The 19,171-nt window shown below is 42.5% G+C and overlaps 1 protein-coding gene across 2 annotated transcripts in view; it reads left to right on the top strand.

Moving 5' to 3' along the window:
* Positions 1 to 19,171, top strand: part of GATB (glutamyl-tRNA amidotransferase subunit B) — a 52,307-nt gene that overhangs the window by 5,137 nt on the left and 27,999 nt on the right. The gene's annotated exons all lie outside the window — the stretch shown is intronic.

Below are 19,171 nucleotides of genomic sequence, written 5' to 3' on the forward strand. Positions count from 1 at the left end.
AGGTCCCCGTCCAGAACAGGTTCAGATGGTATCCAGGAGAGGGAGGGGACGGGGTGGAAAAGAAAACAGTCCAGGGAAAAGTTGGACTGCCTAGCTGAACTAACTAATGAGCAAAAAGCAAGGGCAAAGCGAAGGAAAGAAAAAGAGGCAGAAGCGAGCGAGCAGGCAAGCAAGCAGGCAAGCAAGCAAGCAAGCAAGCCGAGGTAAAACCTCTCCTAAACATAGACCATGGGGGAGGTGAGCCGGCTGATAACAAGACAAAACAAAGCTTCACTTTCAGAGTCAGTCCTGGAAGCACAGGACATAATACCAAACATAATCAGAACACACGATTGGAGATACAAACACCGTAACGTCACCCTAGGACATTCCACCCCTTATCTCCATATCGTGAGCATACTAAACAGCATGTAAAAATTTCAGCAAGTAGAAATTTCCATCTTTCACTTACTCGGACACATTTTCTTCCATCTCACTTGCTCAAACCTTCGACACTTACACATTTCCTTCTATCTCACTTGCTCAGACCTTTGACACTTACACATTTCCTTCTCTCTCATGCTGCCTCACCCCACAATCAGATCTCCCTGAGGTACACATCGTGTTGTTCCATCTCTCTGCATTATCCACCATGTACAAGCTGGTCCTTGAGCAAAGACAATCCCACGAATGGGTTTGTCTGTACTCGGGGCAGAATTGATCCAAACTGCCTTCCCTAACAAACCTCTGATATGTGCCACTGGGACTTTGTCTCCATCTACTATATTCAGGGACTCAGACTGGGCAGGGCCTGCTCTGTTGGTGGAACCTCGGGTGTTAACTAACCAAGTGGCCTTTGCTAAAGGCTGCTCCCAGTTTTTGAAAGATCCCCCACCCAATGCTCTCAAGGTGGTTTTTAACAGTCCATTGTACCTTTCCACTTTCCCTGCAGCTGGTGCATGGTAGGGGATATGGTACACCCACTCAATGCCATGTTCCCTAGCCCAGGTGTTGATAAGGCTATTCTTGAAATGAGTCCCATTGTCTGACTCAATCCTCTCAGGGGTACCATGCCTCCAAAAGACCTGCTTTTCAAGGCCCAGGATGGTGTTACGGGCTGTAGCATGAGACACAGGGTAGGTTTCCAACCATCCAGTGGAGACTTCCATCATAGTCAGTACATAGCGCTTGCCTTGGCGTGTCTGGGGCAGTGTGATGTAATCAATCTGCCAGGCCTCCCCATACTTGTACTTGGACCACCGCCCCCCATACCAGAGGGGCTTCACCTGCTTGGCCTGTTTGATGGCAGTGCACGTCTCACAGTCATGGATAACCTGAGAAATACTGTCCATGGTTAGATCCACCCCTCAGTCTCATGCCCACTTATAGGTGGCATCTCTACCCTGGTGGCCTGAGGCATCATGGGCCCATCGTGCTAGGAACTCTCCCTTGTGTTCCCAATCAAGGTCTATCTTCGACACCCCTATCTTTGCAGCCTGATCTACCTGCTGATTGTTTTGCTGCTCTTCATTAGCCCTACTTCTGGGAACATGGGCATCTACATGGCAAACCTTCACAGGTAGTTTCTCTAACCGGGTAGCGATATCTTTCCACTCTTCGGCAGCCCAAATTGGTTTTCCTCTATGCTGCCAGTTAGCCTCTTTCCATCTCTCCAAACATCCCCACAGAGCATTGGCTACCATCCATGAATTGGTATAAAGGTAAAGCTTTGGCCACTTCTCTCTTTCTGCAATGTCTAAGGCCAGTTGAACCGCTTTGAGTTCAGCAAGTTGACTGGATCCACCCTCTCCTTCAGTGGCCTCTGCTACCCGTCGTGTGGGGCTCCATACGGCTGCTTTCCACCTCCAATTCATCCCCACAATGCAACAGGAACCATCGGTGAATAGAGCATAGCGTGCTTCCTCTGCTGGCAGTTGGTTATATGGTGGAGCTTCTTCAGCCCGTGTCACTGGTTCTTGTTCCTCATCTGTGACACCAAAACTTTCACCTTCAGGCCAATTTGTAATTACTTCCAAAATCCCAGGGCGATTCAGTTTTCCAATCCGGGCGCGCTGTGTAATGAGGGCAATCCACTTGCTCCATGTAGCACTGGTGGCATGGTGGGTGGAGGGAACCTTTCCTCTGAACATCCACCCCAGCACCGGTAGTCGGGGTGCCAGAAGGAGTTGTGCTTCTGTGCCAACCACCTCTGAGGCTGCTTGGACCCCTTCGTAGGCGGCCAAGATTTCCTTCTCTGTTGGGGTGTAGTTAGCTTCAGACCCTCTGTAGCTCCGACTCCAAAATCCTAATGGTCACCCTCGAGTCTCGTCAGGCACCTTCTGCCAAAGGCTCCAGGACAGACCATGGTTCCCGGCTGCAGAGTAGAGCACGTTCTTCACATCTGGTCCTGTCCTGACTGGGCCAAGGGCTACTGCATGAGCAATTTCCTGCTTTATCTGGGCAAAAGCTTGTTGCTGCTCAGGGCCCCAATGGAAATCGTTCTTCTTGCGGGTAACCAGGTAAAGAGGGCTCATGATCTGACTGTACTCAGGAATGTGCATTCTCCAAAAACCTATGGCGCCTAAGAAAGCTTGTGTCTCCTTCTTGTTCGTTGGTGGGGACAGCTGTGATTTTGTTGATGACATCAGTAGGAATCTGACGCCGTCCATCTTGCCACTTCACTCCCAGGAACTGGATCTCTCGAGCAGGTCCCTTAACTTTACTCTTCTTGATGGCAAAGCCGGCTTCCAGGAGGATTCGGATGATTCTCTCTCCTTTCTCGAACACTTCTGCTGCTGTGTTCCCCCACACAATGATATCATCAATATATTGTAAATGTTCTGGAGCCTCACCCTTTTCTAGTGTAGTCTGGATCAATCCATGACAGATGGTAGGACTGTGCTTCCACCCCTGGGGCAGTCGATTCCAGGTGTACTGCACTTCCCTCCATGTGAAAGCAAACTGAGGCCTGCATTCTGCTGCCAGAGGAATGGAGAAAAATGCATTGGCAATATCGATAGTGACGTACCACTTTGCTGCCTTGGACTCCAGCTCATACTGCAGTTCCAGCATGTCTGGCACAGCAGCACTCAGTGGTGGAGTCACTTCATTCAATGCACGATAGTCTGCGGTCAATCTCCATTCTCCTTCAGATTTACGCACAGGCCAGATGGGGCTGTTGAAGGGTGAGTGAGTTTTGCTGACCACCCCTTGGCTCTCCAGCTCACGGATCATTTTATGGATGGGAACCACAGCATCTCGAGTTGTTCTGTATTGTCGGTGATGCACTATGGAAGTGGCAATTGGTACCTTTTGCTCTTCTCCTTTCAGAAGTCCTACAGTACTTGGATTCTCAGACAGTCCAGACAAGGTATTCAATCGCTGGATGCCCTCTGTCACCACAGCTGCTATCCCAAATGCCCACCTGAATCCTTTTGGATCTTTAAAATACCCCCTTCGGAGGTAATCTATGCCCAAAATGCATGGGGCCTCTGGGCCAGTCACAATAGGATGTTTTTTCCATTCATGTCCAGTCAAGCTCACATCAGCTTCCACCAAGGTAAAGTCCTGTGATCCACCTGTCACACCAGCAATAGAAACAGATTCTGCCCCCACATATCTTGATGGGACTAATGTGCATTGGGCACCAGTATCAACCAAAGCTTTATACTTTTGTGGTTCCGATGTGCCAGGCCAACGAATCCACACAGTCCAGAAAACACGATTTTCCCTCGCCTCTCCCTGGCTAGAGGCAGGGCCCCTCAGCCTGTTTATCCTTCTTTCCTTGGGCATATGTCTTAGAGGTTCCTTCAAGGGGATCAGACATATCATCATCATCATCACCATATTTGGCAGCTTGGATACAGGCAACTGGAGCTGCTCTCCTTTTGGTGGAACTTCCTCTTTGAGTCTTGCCTTCCTTCAATTCACGCACCCGTTGTGCCAGAGCAGCAGTAGATTTTCCGTCCCATCTCCTCATGTTTTCTCCGCAATCACGTAGGAAGAACCACAGCTCAGCTCGTGGGGTGTACCTCCTCTCCCCATCAGGGGAACATCTGTGTTGGATACCAGGGCCTCTAATTTGTACTGCTGAGATTTGGAGAAGGTCCTCTTTAATCTTCTCCCTGAGTCTTTTATGATTCTCCTCTATCTTGTCTTCTAATTTCTGCAGATGTGTTTCCACTGCTGCAATTCTGGCATGTGTTGGGCCATGCACAGCATCTGCATATGCTCGGAGCTTCTTTGCCATATCGAGCACGGTCTCATCCCTCTTGTCCCGCTTCATTATTGCTAAAGCAGAAGCATATTCATGGGACCCAAGCCGCACAAGTTTTCACCACATCACAGATGTACATGGTACCAAGTCCGGATTCCTAGTTGTTATGTCATCTGAGAAGATAATCTCTGCCACTGCCATTTCTCTCAGGCGTTGGATCCCTTGTTCTATCGTCTTCCAGTGGGTCTGCTGCATATAAAGATCGTCTGCACACAGGTATCTTTGTGCTACACTGTCCAGGACCCGTGCCCAGAGGCTGTGAGGGTTAGGCCCCCTCATCATTCCTTGGTCGATGACAGGATCATGTGACAGGGATCCCAAATGCCTGGCTTCAGTGCCATCCAGAATTGTAGCCTCACCTGCAGCATCCCAAAGACGGACCAACCAACTAATTATAGACTCATCAGGTCGTCGGGTGTAATCCTTTCTTAGGCCACGGAGGTCCTTTAGGGAAAAAGACTCAATATTGGCCTCTGATCTTGTACCAGTTGCTTTGACTCCTGGTTTTATGTCAGGAGGCGTTGAGGGTCCTTCTCCTGCATCATCATCATCATCGTCATCCACTGGTCGATCAGTCTTGTCTGTGTGCTTTCCACTTCTCGTGCTAGTAGCAACAGCCATTGGTTGAGGCTTACTGACTGGTTTAGCTGCTGGCTTAGGCTCACTGTCTGGTGTAGTTGTTGGCCTCGAGCCTGGGGTGTTGGCTACAGCCTGAGTGACTGGGATAGTGGCTGATTTATCTGCCTGTCCCCCTTCATCTGTCTGCTGCCCTACAGTATCTAGCAGGGTACAGTAAGCATATGCCAGGGCCCAGCTCACTGCAATGATCTTCTTCTCCTTAGAATTACCATGGCACTTCTCTTTCAGGTACTTTGCCACCTCAGCTGGGTTCTGAATTTGTTCACATGGAAAATCCCAGGATGTAGGGTCCGAAAATTCCTTTAAGATTTGGCCCATATCCTCCCATTTCCCACACCACTCAGGATTTCTCACGCCTGGCTCTACTCTGGGGTCAGGGGTCTCAGCCCCTCTAGAAATCTCAGCTCTCATTCTAGAGAAACTGCAAACTGTATAGAGAAAGCTTACCATATTAAACACCAGAAAGATGGTCTCTTTAACATTCAGGGGAAACTGAACATTCTCTAATAAGGATGTAACAAATTCAGAGGAGAAGAAGGAAAACAAAGGCTGAAAAGCCTCATCCCCTGCTTCTCCTCTAACAAACTTAGTACACAACCACAACCAAGAGCCATACATTCCTGGAACAGACTCCAGCACCTTTATAAATCTCCTGCAGGCCATTAAAACCAAGCCCAGCCCGATGGATATTTTGGTCAATGCCCCTCTGCTACAGAAACTACGTATTAGGGACAATACTGGAGCTATTTCTGGATAAGCAAATAAACCTAGGGACCACAGAGGTATTAAGACCTCAAAAAACCCTAGGGACCAAAAACCCATGCAGGCCTCCACCCCAAAAGACATGAATTCCAACAACCTAGCCAATAACTGCTCTATACCAACACAAAATAATTTGAACCAAATTATTATTAGAACAGGGGTTTTTTCCCACTTTCTCGAGCTCCACGTTGGGCGCCAATCTTTTTGTCCTGGTTTTGGGCAAATTTGGGGGAAAACCTCCAGAATGAGCCCCCAGACAGCAAACCCCACGACTCCTCCCACCCCCCCCCCCGGGTTCCGGAAGAATTTCCTCAGAGAAGAGTGGGAGAAAAAACCTGTTTATTTAACAAGCAAGACACTCCCCAGCACAGGGAAAAAAAAACAACGCCAGCTGACAAAAAAACTCTTTCACCGTTCTGAAGGGATGACAAACTCAGTCTCTCTGGCGAGTGGTCGCCCAGTTATCAGTCTCTGGCGCTGGGGAATGACTGCTGCAGGTGACAGAATGCAGACTCCCGGTGTTTCTTGGGGTTTCCCAGGTCCCCGTCCAGAACAGGTTCAGATGGTATCCAGGAGAGGGAGGGGACGGGGTGGAAAAGAAAACAGTCCAGGGAAAAGTTGGACTGCCTAGCTGAACTAACTAATGAGCAAAAAGCAAGGGCAAAGCGAAGGAAAGAAAAAGAGGCAGAAGCGAGCGAGCAGGCAAGCAAGCAGGCAAGCAAGCAAGCAAGCAAGCCGAGGTAAAACCTCTCCTAAACATAGACCATGGGGGAGGTGAGCCGGCTGATAACAAGACAAAACAAAGCTTCACTTTCAGAGTCAGTCCTGGAAGCACAGGACATAATACCAAACATAATCAGAACACACGATTGGAGATATAAACACCGTAACATCACCCTAGGACAGTGCCTCTCAGAGACAGCTACAGGCAAGAGGAGCTGTGCAGATGCCCTCCTATTTGGCATGAGATGGGAAAAAAATGATTATAGAATCGTAGAGACATGGGATGGTGTGAGTGCCAGGGACCTTAAAGCTCATCTGTTTCCAGCCCCCTGCCCTTCAGGGACTGCTTCCACTAGACCAGTCTGCTCAGAACTCCATCCAACCTGGCCTTAAACACTGCAGGGGTAAGGTAGTCACAGCTTCTCTAGGCAGCCTCACAATAAATAATTTCTTTGTAACATCTGATCTAAACCTGCCACGTGTCAATTTGAAACCAGGTCATTACAAGCCCTTGTAAAATGTCCCTCTGGCTCTCTTGTAGGCCCTCTTTGGGAACTGGAAAGTGCTGTAAGGTGTCTCCAGAGTTTTCTCTTCCCAATGCTGAACACCCCCAACTCTCTCAGCCTGTCTTCATACGAGGGGTGTTCCAGCCATCTGGTCATCTTCATGGGGCCATGAAGGGCCTCAGACCCTCTCCAGTAGGTGCATGTCCCTCATATGTTGGGGGTCCCAGAGCAGGATGCAGTACTCCAGTTGGGAACTCACAAGAGTACAGTAGAGGGGCAGAATCCTTTCCCTTGACCTATTGCCCACGTTGTTTTGGATGTAGGCCAGAACATGGTTTGCTTTCTGGACTACAAGTATGCTTTGCTGGCTCATGCTGAGTATCTCAACCAACACCCTCAAGTCCTTCTCCTTGGGGCTGCTGTCAATCCATTCTCTGCCCAGCCTGTGTTGTTGCTTGGGATTGTCCTGATGCAGGTGCAGGACTTTGCACTTGATCTTGTTGAACTTCATGAGGTTTGCACATGCTCACTTCTCAAGCCTGCCTAGATCTCTCTGGATGGCATCCCTCCCTCCAGCATGTAGACCACACCACACAGCTTGTTGTCATCAGCAAACCTGCTGAGAATGCTCCTGATCCCACTGTCCCCGTCACTGCCAAATATATTTTACAGCTCCAGTCCCAATAGTGACCCCAGAATACCACTGGTCTCCACTTGGACATTGAACTCTTGACCGCAGTTCTTGTAGTTCCACCATCCAGCCAATTCCGTGTCCACTGACATTTTGGGATTACATCTGACTACGTAGATTTCAGTTCATGTAATGAAATTTGCAAAAGCCTGCGGTTTTTAACTTGTGAATGGACTTTGCAATGATCCTGGCTTGGTATCTTCAGAAAACCTATTCTATATATGCTAGCAAATAGTGCATTAGACCTGCAGACTGGACTAAAATAATTAGTGGACTAATAATAATTAGAGGATCCATAAAGGTTGCCCTCCCAATCTGATTTAGCCTCTGAAAATTCTGAGAGGCTTTAGAAAAACTGGCTCACAGAAAAAGAATGCATGATTATCTATTTTCACAATGGAGGTGGCTTACTAGAAGTTAATTATACCTCAGACACAGAAATAAGATAGTGGATCTAGTAGCTAAAGGCTGAAACCTTTTTGTCAGTGTTTAGTCTTTGTTGCACATTTTACATTTGTCGCCAGCATGACTGAAGTGAAACCACGATCCTATTGTAGGCAATCCTTTGTAGGAAATTATAAAGAAATAATCTATGATTTACATAATCAAAGTTTAAATTTATAAGATTTGAGTGAATAGTAGCCCTACAGTTTTAAATATTTTGAATTTTTTGTATCTTCTCACCCATTTGAATTTCATTTTCCTCTTAGTGTGAACAGTGTCTGTTTTATCTTTTTTTTTACAACAGACTTTTCAGAAACACTTGGGGCAACCAGATCACTCCTCTTCATGGAAGAGTGCCGTGCTAGAGCAGCTATCAGCCCTTGTTCTTTTTGGCATTGCAGCTCTGGCACCTTCAGCTCCAAGCTCAGTCTTGTCCGAAGCTGGCAGATACCATGCAACTCTGCTTAGTTGCTGAGAGCACCTGAATCAGGCTGTTGCCTTGCCGTGCTGGGCTGCTGAGGGGGCTGCCCAAGCATGTGACAGGGCTAATATCCAGTTTGGGATTATAGAGGGTTTTTCCATCTGTTCTTGGCAGTAGCAGGTAACCAGTGTTTTTCCAGATGTTTTGGGTGATGGATTACCAGACTTAAATAACATCTACAATTCATCAGAATATACAGGATTTATCTGATGCATTTTCTTTTGAAGGTTCTGAGAGGCTTGTGTGAGATTTTGGTGGATGTGTCTGTCAGCTATTCATACTGGAATAGAAACAGTATTTGAGACCATAATTTATACTTTACAGCTGAAAGTAGATTTTTTTTTTAATATGTATCTTGTGCCTGTTAAATATGGTGCTTGCAACAGCTGCTTTACAAACTTGTGATTTCAGGTTTTTTTGACATTTCTGCTGGCATGCATGTGAATTTAGTCCCTTCTTGTACTACTTTGTTTTGAAAAAAAGCCTTCTTCTTAGCTTGACTTTTGGTAACTAGTTTTAATTGTGCACACTTTTCATGGGGAACTGAACAATCTTCTGGTCATTGTATGGATGACTTTTAGCTTCCATTACCTACATTTTCTTCTTTTCTGTGAAACAATATGATGGCTGGGTTTTTGTATCCATGAGCTGTCCTCTAAAAATAAATTAGTGGCAATGCTTGATGAAAAAAGTGAGTTCATGCTTGTTTTAAACCATTCACCTCTGACTAGGTTCATTTAAACTCCTCATTATTTATTTCACTAAAACTGGAGAAAAAAGGGAACTATTTTTTTAAATTGAATGTTATGCTTCTATCCTGTTGCAGTCCTTTCTTTCCTGATAATATTTGGGTTTGCAACAAGCATTGTATGGGCAGTGCTTGGGAGTCTTTTTTTTCTCACACAGTCCGAGCTTGCTATGCTTGCAGTCCAGAAAGCTTCTATAAAGAAAATCCCAAATAATTTAGAAAAAGACTAGAGGAGTGAATTAGGCTTTTAAACCATTGCTCCCTGAGGATGCATGCCTTTGTGTTCATAGACCCTTAAATGTCCAAGTTCATGGTAAGTTGAAGCCTGCCTACATAATTTCAAACTATTAATCAGTTCAAAGCTGTTGTACTGGTCAGAAGAGGCCTTTGAAATATTATTAGATGTTGGCTTCGGGTGACTTTCACGACTGGGTTATGGTGAAGGTTCTTATTCTATTTCTTAGCGTTTGTCTTGGTTTGAAAGACAGGTATCTGCTAAAAAAAAACCCCTCCCTCCAATTTACTGTAATTCGGAAATTAAAGGGCTCTCAGGCAAAGATATGGGGATAGGAATAACAGTTCTTTACTAATATATCTAACAAGACAAACGAAAAAACCCAACAACAGCTATGAAATTAACAACAAACAGAACAGTAAGTTTCCGCCGCAAACACCCTCTCCCTCCGCTGCAGTTACCGGTGGCGTGGGTAGGGTAGGTTCCACGCAGCTGCGGGAAGGCTGGGGGGTGATGGCGGCGGTGTCCCAGGTGGGAGAGGGATGGGGGAGAGACTTCTTTGCTCACGGTGTCGGTTGCGGTGCTCAGCAGGGTGCCCAGGGGGTGGCAGACTGAAAGCAGGAAGGCAGCAGTGCGGTGTCCGACTGCAGAGAACGTGGCTTCCGGCGTTGGGATGGCAGGGCGGGGGGTGGTAGGTAGCAGCACTGGCCGTCTTTTCCTCCAACTCTAGGAGCAAGAGAGAGGGCGACTGCCCAAAACCTCTCCTTTACCTGCTCCCAGGTATCTCGATGCTTTTTCGTTCCCCCCCTCCCTTTTCCCCCTGTCCCCAGGGCCTAGTCTACAGTTCTTTACATAACAATGGGGAAAATTCCACAGAGGGAAAAAAGGGAAAAGACCAATCCCCAGCAGTGTTCCATAGGATCATTCACTCAATTCTGTTATAAATGAGAGACAAAAGTCTCGATATTCAGCAAAATTTAGATTCCTTTATTTGATATAGAAAGAGCAAGCAGGGCGCTGGGGAACGTGAGGGGTCACTGCCCACTCCACGCTCCACCGAACCTTGGTTTGCAGCCTCTTCTTATACTGTGGGTTCTCGTTGTACACAAATTCACAAAGCTTTTGGGTGATAATCAGTCACAGAGAGCCATCCGGTCCTTGTAGATGACCACCAGGGAAGTTCTGGAGGTCTGGTCTTTTTAGATAACCACCAGAGAAGTTCTGGGAGTCTGGTTTTTGGGATAGGCAGTATTGATTAGACAAAGGCAGGAAGGGCTTTTTGGGAAGTCCGATTTTGCAAGCTGGTAGCCGATACAACTTACTTGAAAAACATAACATAATGTAACATAACAAGGTGATTTTAAACAGAATTATTTAATCATATAATTTCCTTTATCTAGTGTCCATGCTTCACTTCAGAGCTTAGTATTCTGGTTTATACAAACCCCAATGCTTTTGTGATTAACACGAATCTTTTATCAATTGTCACAATTCCATTCCTACCCTGGGATTTGAGAAATGTTGTATTTTGTCCATTACTGCTTAATGTTATGTCATACTTAGGTCATGTTTTCTGGACACCTCTCTGTTCTTGTGTGTTGAAGTATTTTGTGACATTTGTTGCTTCTCTCTCAAGCTTTGAAGGAATCTCTTGTAACATTTTCTCTCACTTTTTGCTAGGTGTCTTATATTTGTGAGTATTTCTGACCCTCACTGTGGGTGTTTTAATCTTTTTGTCAAGGCTGACAATTCAGATTGGGCTATTTCCTTAGCACTTCAGTAAGTGTTGACCTTTCTTTGTTCTTGTTTGGTTTACTGTTCTTCCTTAACAGGTCACTGTGGCTGATGCAAACTTGCCAGTTAGAATGGCATTAAGTTGATACAATATTGTGTTATCGACTATTTCAGTAGAACCTTCAATGCATCAATGATGTTGCCTGTGTGTTCTCTCTTACCTTCTTTTGTGTTGTTTCTTTTTAATCACTTTACCTTTTGTTTTACACAGGTATTTTTCTGCTTCTCAGTGAGGGAGCAGGGGCTGGCAGTGTCTTGATTCCTTTCTTTCACACAGTCCTATTACAGCAGTTATTCTGCCGTCTTTGACGCTATTGGACAGCACAGCCACTGCATGACATAAGTGTCCCCCTTTTCTGAATTAATTTGGAAATTGCTGATGGAATGCACATTATCTTTTTGCAGCAGCTTTCCTCAGTGGGCTGGGAATTTCTTTAAGTTGGACCTGAGAGGGGATTTATTGTTGCAAATTTCTATTATCTGTGTTATCAGTCACTATAGGTGTTGTGGCATCCTTAAGTTTTTGATTTGATTTCATTTTCTCACAGTATGTAGACAGTCTGGTTCCAGGTGACTCCATTTGAGGAAATCCAAGGTGATATGTTGTATATATGTGTATGTAAGCAGTGCTCTTTTAAGCAAAAGTTTCATGGTTCTACCAATTTCTTAGCATTTTAACCTTGCAAACGGACTTCTTGCTACTTCATTCCTCTTTTTAGCAATTATTTCTTTGAGTTTTTCATTAAAAGGTGTTTAGGGAAGCATTGTCTGACAGAAATTACAGTAATGATAATTGTAAACTGGGTCTTTGTTATCTTCATAGTTAGCTGCCTGATGAGTAATGTTGCATAACTGTCAGGTTTTTGTATTTTGTTTGAAACTTATCTTGTCTCAGTTAGTCTGTAATTGGTTCCTGGGGTAAAATTAATTTCCTTGTATTCTCTCTGATTATCAGTCACCTTGCCACCTTGGAAAATCTCACTGATTTTGAGAGGATTATGTAAACTTCTGCAAGTGATGTTTATTAGTTACATATGCAGATTTAGCCACAAGGACTGTTGTTTTCTATACAGAAATGCTTGTTTTGCAGTTTTGCTGCCAAGTTCAGCCAAACTTTCCTCCAAAAAATTTTAGGTTTGTAGAGGGTTGTTATGAATATATTAGCAAACATATGAAGAAGAAATTACCTATTTAGTCTCCCCACATATCGACGATTGAGAGAGAGACAGGGCCTACTGATTCATGATCAGAATCCAAATTTGCTGTGAGCTATATGCTTATATACCATTTTTAGGAAGGCTAGTAATTTTTTACTACATTTATTGAGTTAAACATCACACAAACTTTACATTTCTATTTTAGTTAATTCATCTTTCCTGCCGCCTATCTTGATCCAATCTTCTTGTAATCTTCAAAGCTCTGTTTGCTCTTGCCAAAGCATCTTGGTTATCAAACTGCATATGTTAATTAAATCTACAATACTCTCTGTCTCAGCTACCACATCTCCCCCATTCCTTTCAACCAAAAATACGCTCTTAAGAGACTTGTCTATTAATTTTTTCTCACACTGTAAAATGCAAGGAATAGCTATAACAATATATAATATAATGCCTAGTACATATAAGCCTATTTTAACTACATACACATTGCCTGCTTGTGTCCTGTAGTAGCCAGATCATAGAGCTTAATGCCAACCTTGTCCCAGTAGTGGAGGGTAAAAATAGAAGAAGGAGTGGTGTCGGGAAACTTGCGTGACATCCATCATAAAAGTGACTTAAGGTCGTGCTTTAGGATGAGGTAGCCATGCTTGGCCAGAAAAGCAAGCATGGTTTTATTATTGTCTCTCTCAGATATGTCCTGTCCCATAGTTCAATTCCCCTGGCTCGCCTGTCATGTCACAGCAGGACAGGTGATTGTGGGCCCGTATGTGGTTATTTCACCGACACAATCATTTCTGGAGACTCGCCAATTGCCATCAGGTAGGCCAGTTCTTCTCACGCAGGAGCAACAATTATCGATGATTAAGAGAGAGACATTTGCTTAGGTAAAACAAACTAGGGGTATTATTTAAAGGAAATTAGTCTGTTGGTTCTGCTTTAACTTTGTTAAAAGCAAATAATTTCCATTGCTCTCTTGCAATTTCTCTCAAGTAATTTCTCAATAGCTCTTTGCAAGACTTGTTGCATTATGTTGCCTGTTGTTTTCCCGAATTAGTATAATCTTTTATTTATGTATAAAAGACTGCTTCTGGTTTACTCCTGATTTGTATATTATGCTCTCTTAAGAGCTCTGGGTCAGTCTGCAGGGAAAGATGGCTGAGAACAGGTAAGTATCTTTTGGGAGATAGCTGTTAGAGAAAAAAGGAATGAGGGAGTCAGAGCAAAGGGCTGAGAGTTTAATTTATGTTTAGTGTGGGCTCTCAGACACACAAAAAGTGCAAGAAGGAGCAAAGGGCAGATACCAAGACTTAGAAATAATAGAAAATTACAGTAAATGGATATCAAAGGTCAGAATTTGTTACAACTCAGAAAACCACAGAGCTGGCTCTCACCAAGCCTACGAGCGAAGGACCATCTGCAAGGAGAAACAGGGTAGGAGGTGGTTCATAAACTATTTTGTTGTAAATGTTCTGAGTGTCTTCATTATGTTATGTTGAAGAAGGCAGATGATATTCACATTCAAAAGCTTTTTTTTTTCTGGAACTCAGTATAGGAAGAAAGGTATGAGATGGTTCTCCTTAAACATTTTGTTGCCTTTGGATTTGATCATAGTCTGTAACTTAACTTTTAGCCATTGCTCAGTCCTTTACCTCTAGCAGCAGTGAAATGTTATCACTGGTTATTCCTGCATTAAACATGCCTTGGATCAGATAGTATTAGCAGTGATTTAAATTCCAGCGGGCATTAGAGAGGGAACATCTTATGACAGATCAAAAAATGCCTTGTGCCAGGCTCAGAAGACTAATGCCAACAAGGACAGCATGAATGTTAGAGAGGTCCTGGACTTCTTTATGGGAGCACCACATAAGCACTGCATTTGGTTATGTATTTCATCAACCACTGTATCACCATTCTATTGTACTGTCTTCTCTGTGGGTTCTTCTGCTTGGAACTGGTTCTACAGGGTAGAATATTACTTATTTTTAGATGCTGCTGATGGGATAAGAATATGATCTGGATTGGCTGCTTCCCAGAAAGCAAATTTATTCTATTGAGACGTTGCCCACACAGTGGTCTGAATGGATTTTTCCTTCTGTGTTTCTTCTAGCAGCTCCTGTTGGGCTGAGAAACCTTAAAGTTGGTCATTATTGAAATGTCTTTGTATCTGGTGTTACCTTCTATTTTTCTTGGTCCCAGGAGTCAGCATTTCTTCCTTCTGCTGCTGCATTTTTCTTGTCATCATTAGCATTGATGCTTCCTCCATCCTAAGCCTTGTGATACCAGCTTTCAGCCTAGCTCTTCAGCTTTGAGAAAGTGTGCCCTCTTATTCTGAGTACACCTGAAGCAGTGTGTTTGGGAGCTGGATACTTCTTGATGGCAGAACTGCCTGGTTTTTACATGTGACTGGAATCATTGTGTGCTGCATCACCTCAAGCCAACTTTGCCACTAGACAAGGTTAGCAATAATATGATGTGTATAGCAATGTATAGCTTTGGTACTAGACTGTAGAAAGGTAAAGTTATAAAGTGCATTAATTATATTTAATGCCCCTCGTAACCTTTGCTGTTTCAGCTTCTGAGTTGCCATTTTGTTCTCTTAAGCTGGAATCTCTTTCAATAAAGCTAAGATCTCAATTTAAAATGTCTGGTGCTTCTTCCCCTTTGGTCTTGCCCCTTTCCTTAGAAATAAGAACATAATGCTTATACTGGGGCAGCAAACATGCTGTGAAATAGATGCTGGACTAAGTGCAGAGGACACTAAACTGAAGCTTTAAAAAATTTCCCTGAAATTTGAGACCTCAGGTTTTGGAACGAGGGTTCTTTGAACACCTAACAAATGACAGCACTTAAGTTGTCTTGTTTTTTAAAGTCTTACTGTGTGCTTTGGGGAACGGAGTTTGATCGTAACCAATTGAAATAAATCTGGGAAATCGTCAGCTCTTGGTTTGTTGTATGTATATTCTGTATGTGCATAGCTCCTGTTGGTCCCTTCTCTGTGAATGGGAGGCAGAATGTTGCAGAGCAGTAAGTACTCATCTACAGTGTCAGACTGAACACCACAGTTACACCAGGACTAAGTACATATAAGGGTATTCTATTTTGAAGTTTAACTTACGATTGCACTTCAAGGAACCATATACTGCAGCAATTTGATACTTTTAACACGGCTAGAATAGTAAGACTGAGTATATCCATTAGTAGAAGCAAATCAGAGAGAGATTAAATAGGAGTACTTGAAAACGTGATTAGATATATCTATTGAGGTTTCTAAAGATTAGTGTCTGGTGTACAGAGAGCTGGCTGAGTACATTGTACTACTTCCTTCTTTCAGATATTTTGAATAAAAAGGAGCTAAAATTGAATGTTTCTTAGATAAACAGTCCTGTAGTTAATCTGATTAATGCTGATTTTTTCATGATTGTAGGACTGAAGGTCTTAAGATAGCCAGTGAATATTAAATCTACTTTATTGAAATGTGTGACCTAGAATCAAAAACTTCACAAATTCCTGGGGAATTGTTTTGATTTTACTGTTTTTAGTATAAGGAATATTTTCTTCTGTAAGATAGGCTTCATGAGTGCAAATTTTATTGCAGAGGTGTTTTGTGGGGTTTTTTTGTAAAAGGTAGCTAAAATGAACTTTTTCATTTTAGAGTTATTTAGATATTTCTTCTTTTTCCTCCCCAATTATCCTATATAAAACTTATTAGCAAAACAAGAAGCTGCATGCCTACCCTCTTTAAAATCTAACATGGTAATTTACTAAATATGGGAACATATGTCTTTATGCAAAAGGGTGCCAACATTCTTTAATATATTAATATAAGGACTAAACCTGTTGTTAAAGAAAAAGCTGTTAGAAAATTGTTTTTAGGTGGGAATTTGCTGTTGAAGGTATTGTGGATAATTTTAAATAGCTATTGAATATTGTATTTAAAACTAAGGTACTGACTAAACTGAACTTGCAAATAAATACTTAAAGGGAGTCTTTCCACTTGTGATCTAGATGTAAAGAATAGACAAGTAGCAGGAAAAGAGAGATGTTGGTTGGACTGTTCTTCCATTCCTTTAGTGCTCAGTTACCATGGTGCTGTAGCAGGAGACCATAGCTACAAGGGAAATGGTGCTAGTGTTGTAATGCCATTTTTAAGGTTTTTCATGAGTTTCTAATACAAACAATTTACATTTCCTTTTGTATAGTTCTCTAGGATTTTCTTCAAATACTAGGAGGTATGCATCTGATTTAGAAGAGCAGAAATATTGAAGAAGTCTTTATAGACTATTGTGTTTTGTCCATAGCTACTGCAGGAACTACACAGCTTGCTTTCAAGGCCAGCACTTTGCTAACATAGCAGACAGGCAGCTTGTCAGTTCAAGCGAGTAATTTAAATCTTTGGTGCTAGTCAAAGCTGTCAACTTAATAACAGCTTACTGCAAAACAAGCTAGAGGACTCACTCTAGATCATTAGTATGGGAAGTTTCACATACTGAATTGATATTTATCACTGCAGATTATTTGAAAAGCAAGACTTGTTTGAAGGAAAGGTAGTAATTTTCTTAAACAATTCTGCTTGGTGCTTAGAGCCTTGATCATGACAGTGTGTAGTAAAACTCACTTCAGACATGAAGCAGTATTAGATGCCTTTTGATTTTTGAAGAAGAGGGTCATCTGGTTGGGCTTGGGTTGGTTTTTTTTAAAGGGCAGAGGAAGCAGATTGGCACAGTAGCCATCTCAGTATGACATAGCAGGAAAATCTGCTTTGCGGAGCATTCTCTCACCACTGAGATCAATGAAGGAATAGCATGGGAAGTTGAATGAGTAATGGTACATATACAATGATTTGGCTACGATGATCCAGTACATTGGGGACACATACACATCAGAGTTAGCTAAATGCTTAGTCATACTACATAAAAAATAATCAGTACTTCATGTTTTTATGCCAGTTTTCCCCTGAAGCTGCTGAAATGATTCATCAGCAGTAGAGCAAAATACTCTCTCGGGTTTAAGTAGTATGTATGTGGGGATTGTTTCTTTCACCTCAAAACAGTGTTATTCATTAGGACAATGAGTAAGATACACACTATCCTATTTGAAGAAAAATTGAAGAGCAATGAAGTACTATGAAGCTTTCACTGATTGTGACTTGGGAGTTGGGTTTTGTCTTGTTTGCTGATTGCAGCCAGTCACAACCCCTGTACTGTCAGGAATTGTAGCAAGATACTGGTTCACTGCTTTGAAGCAGTGTTTTGAGTCTACCAGTCCTTATGGAGCTTAATGGGTTTCTGGTGGCCATTTTTTAAAGGACTGACTGGCAAGGTTCTCACTAATTTGTAAAGCTGAGCAGGATCGTGCCATAAGGCTTTAGTAAGAGGAAATTCGCCTGTGTATTTAGAAATACGAAGCTATTTTAAAAAACTGAATTGTTTGATTACCGTTGTTACTGAATTCCTTAAATAGTAAAAAGAAAGTGTCTGTACTGTCAGAAACATTTAATTATTGAAAACAGAAGCATCTACAATATAATTAACTGCAATTATGCTACTAAAATTAATTAATATTTTGTAGTTACCAATTTTCTTTAGCTTCAAATCGGGATGAATTGTGTGCATTTTGCTATGGATTGGTATTTCAAAGGGAGATTGTTCTTCCTTTTTTCTTGTCTAGAATTTGCTTTATGTATGTCTTAAATTTTTAATAAGTAAAATATGCCTGAACAGATGATGTGTTCTAGTTAGCCATATATAGCTACACTAAAGATCTGAAAGTTTCCTTGATAAATGTCTTAAATATTTAATTTCTTTTCTGTATAAGCAATTTTAAAGTTTTTGTTACATGAAGAGTTGTCCCTATCCTCTCTTACTATTTTGATTTTTTAAAACTAAATGAGTAAAATAAAGAGATGTGTTTTCTGGCTGAAGATGTGGGATGATGGGAAATGTACAGCTGCTTAATATGTTTTCAGAAATCAGGCTGGAGAATACTTCATCTGCATTGACCAGAACATAGAAGGCTTAAATAATGTTTTCTTCCATGTTTCTGACAGTATTTACATTTTATAATGTGCATTCTTTTATGTAATGTGCTGCTTTAATGGTCCTGGAAATAGACTTCTTGGCAGTTGTATGGTGCAGAATAAGATGGATAAAGTTCTATTCCTGTTTCAAAATGCTGTAAGTGTGAGCATGTCAGAATTGTACTAAGACAAATTCAGTGTTTTTTCCTTTTCAGTTTCATCCATTTGATGTTAGTTAAATGAACTGTTAAATTAATGAGAGCACATCTGAAAAAACCCATAATTTGTCAGTAGTTTTTGGAGTGAAATTTTCTTTCTCTTCTGGATCCTGACCCTCCTGAGGAAATTGAAAGGTGTAGTGCTGAGAATGATGAGTCCATGGTGAAAAACTGCATTTAACTCCTTTATTTCTTTGTGAAGACCTCGCTGGATCTTTTGATCACATGGCATTCTGCCAAAACCTTAATCACATGGGTTTCTTGGGTGCTGGAAACGTATATACTTTTAGCCATGGGATCAGTTGCTATCTTTTGGGTTCTGTTTTAGCTAAGATTTAAGTGTGCATCATTTCATCCTGGTTAAGCAAAGCATTAAAATCTATGGTAAGTGTAGGTACTCATAAATTAACTGTGGTTCTGTGGGTACAGGTGATCTGAAGTGTTTACTGTACGGCATTGCAGTCCCTAATGCAAATCCCCCATGTTTCAAATCCCCAGT

Source organism: Sturnus vulgaris, chromosome 4 (assembly GCF_052056855.1).
Source record: "Sturnus vulgaris isolate bStuVul1 chromosome 4, bStuVul1.hap1, whole genome shotgun sequence".
Classification (NCBI taxonomy): domain Eukaryota; kingdom Metazoa; phylum Chordata; class Aves; order Passeriformes; family Sturnidae; genus Sturnus; species Sturnus vulgaris.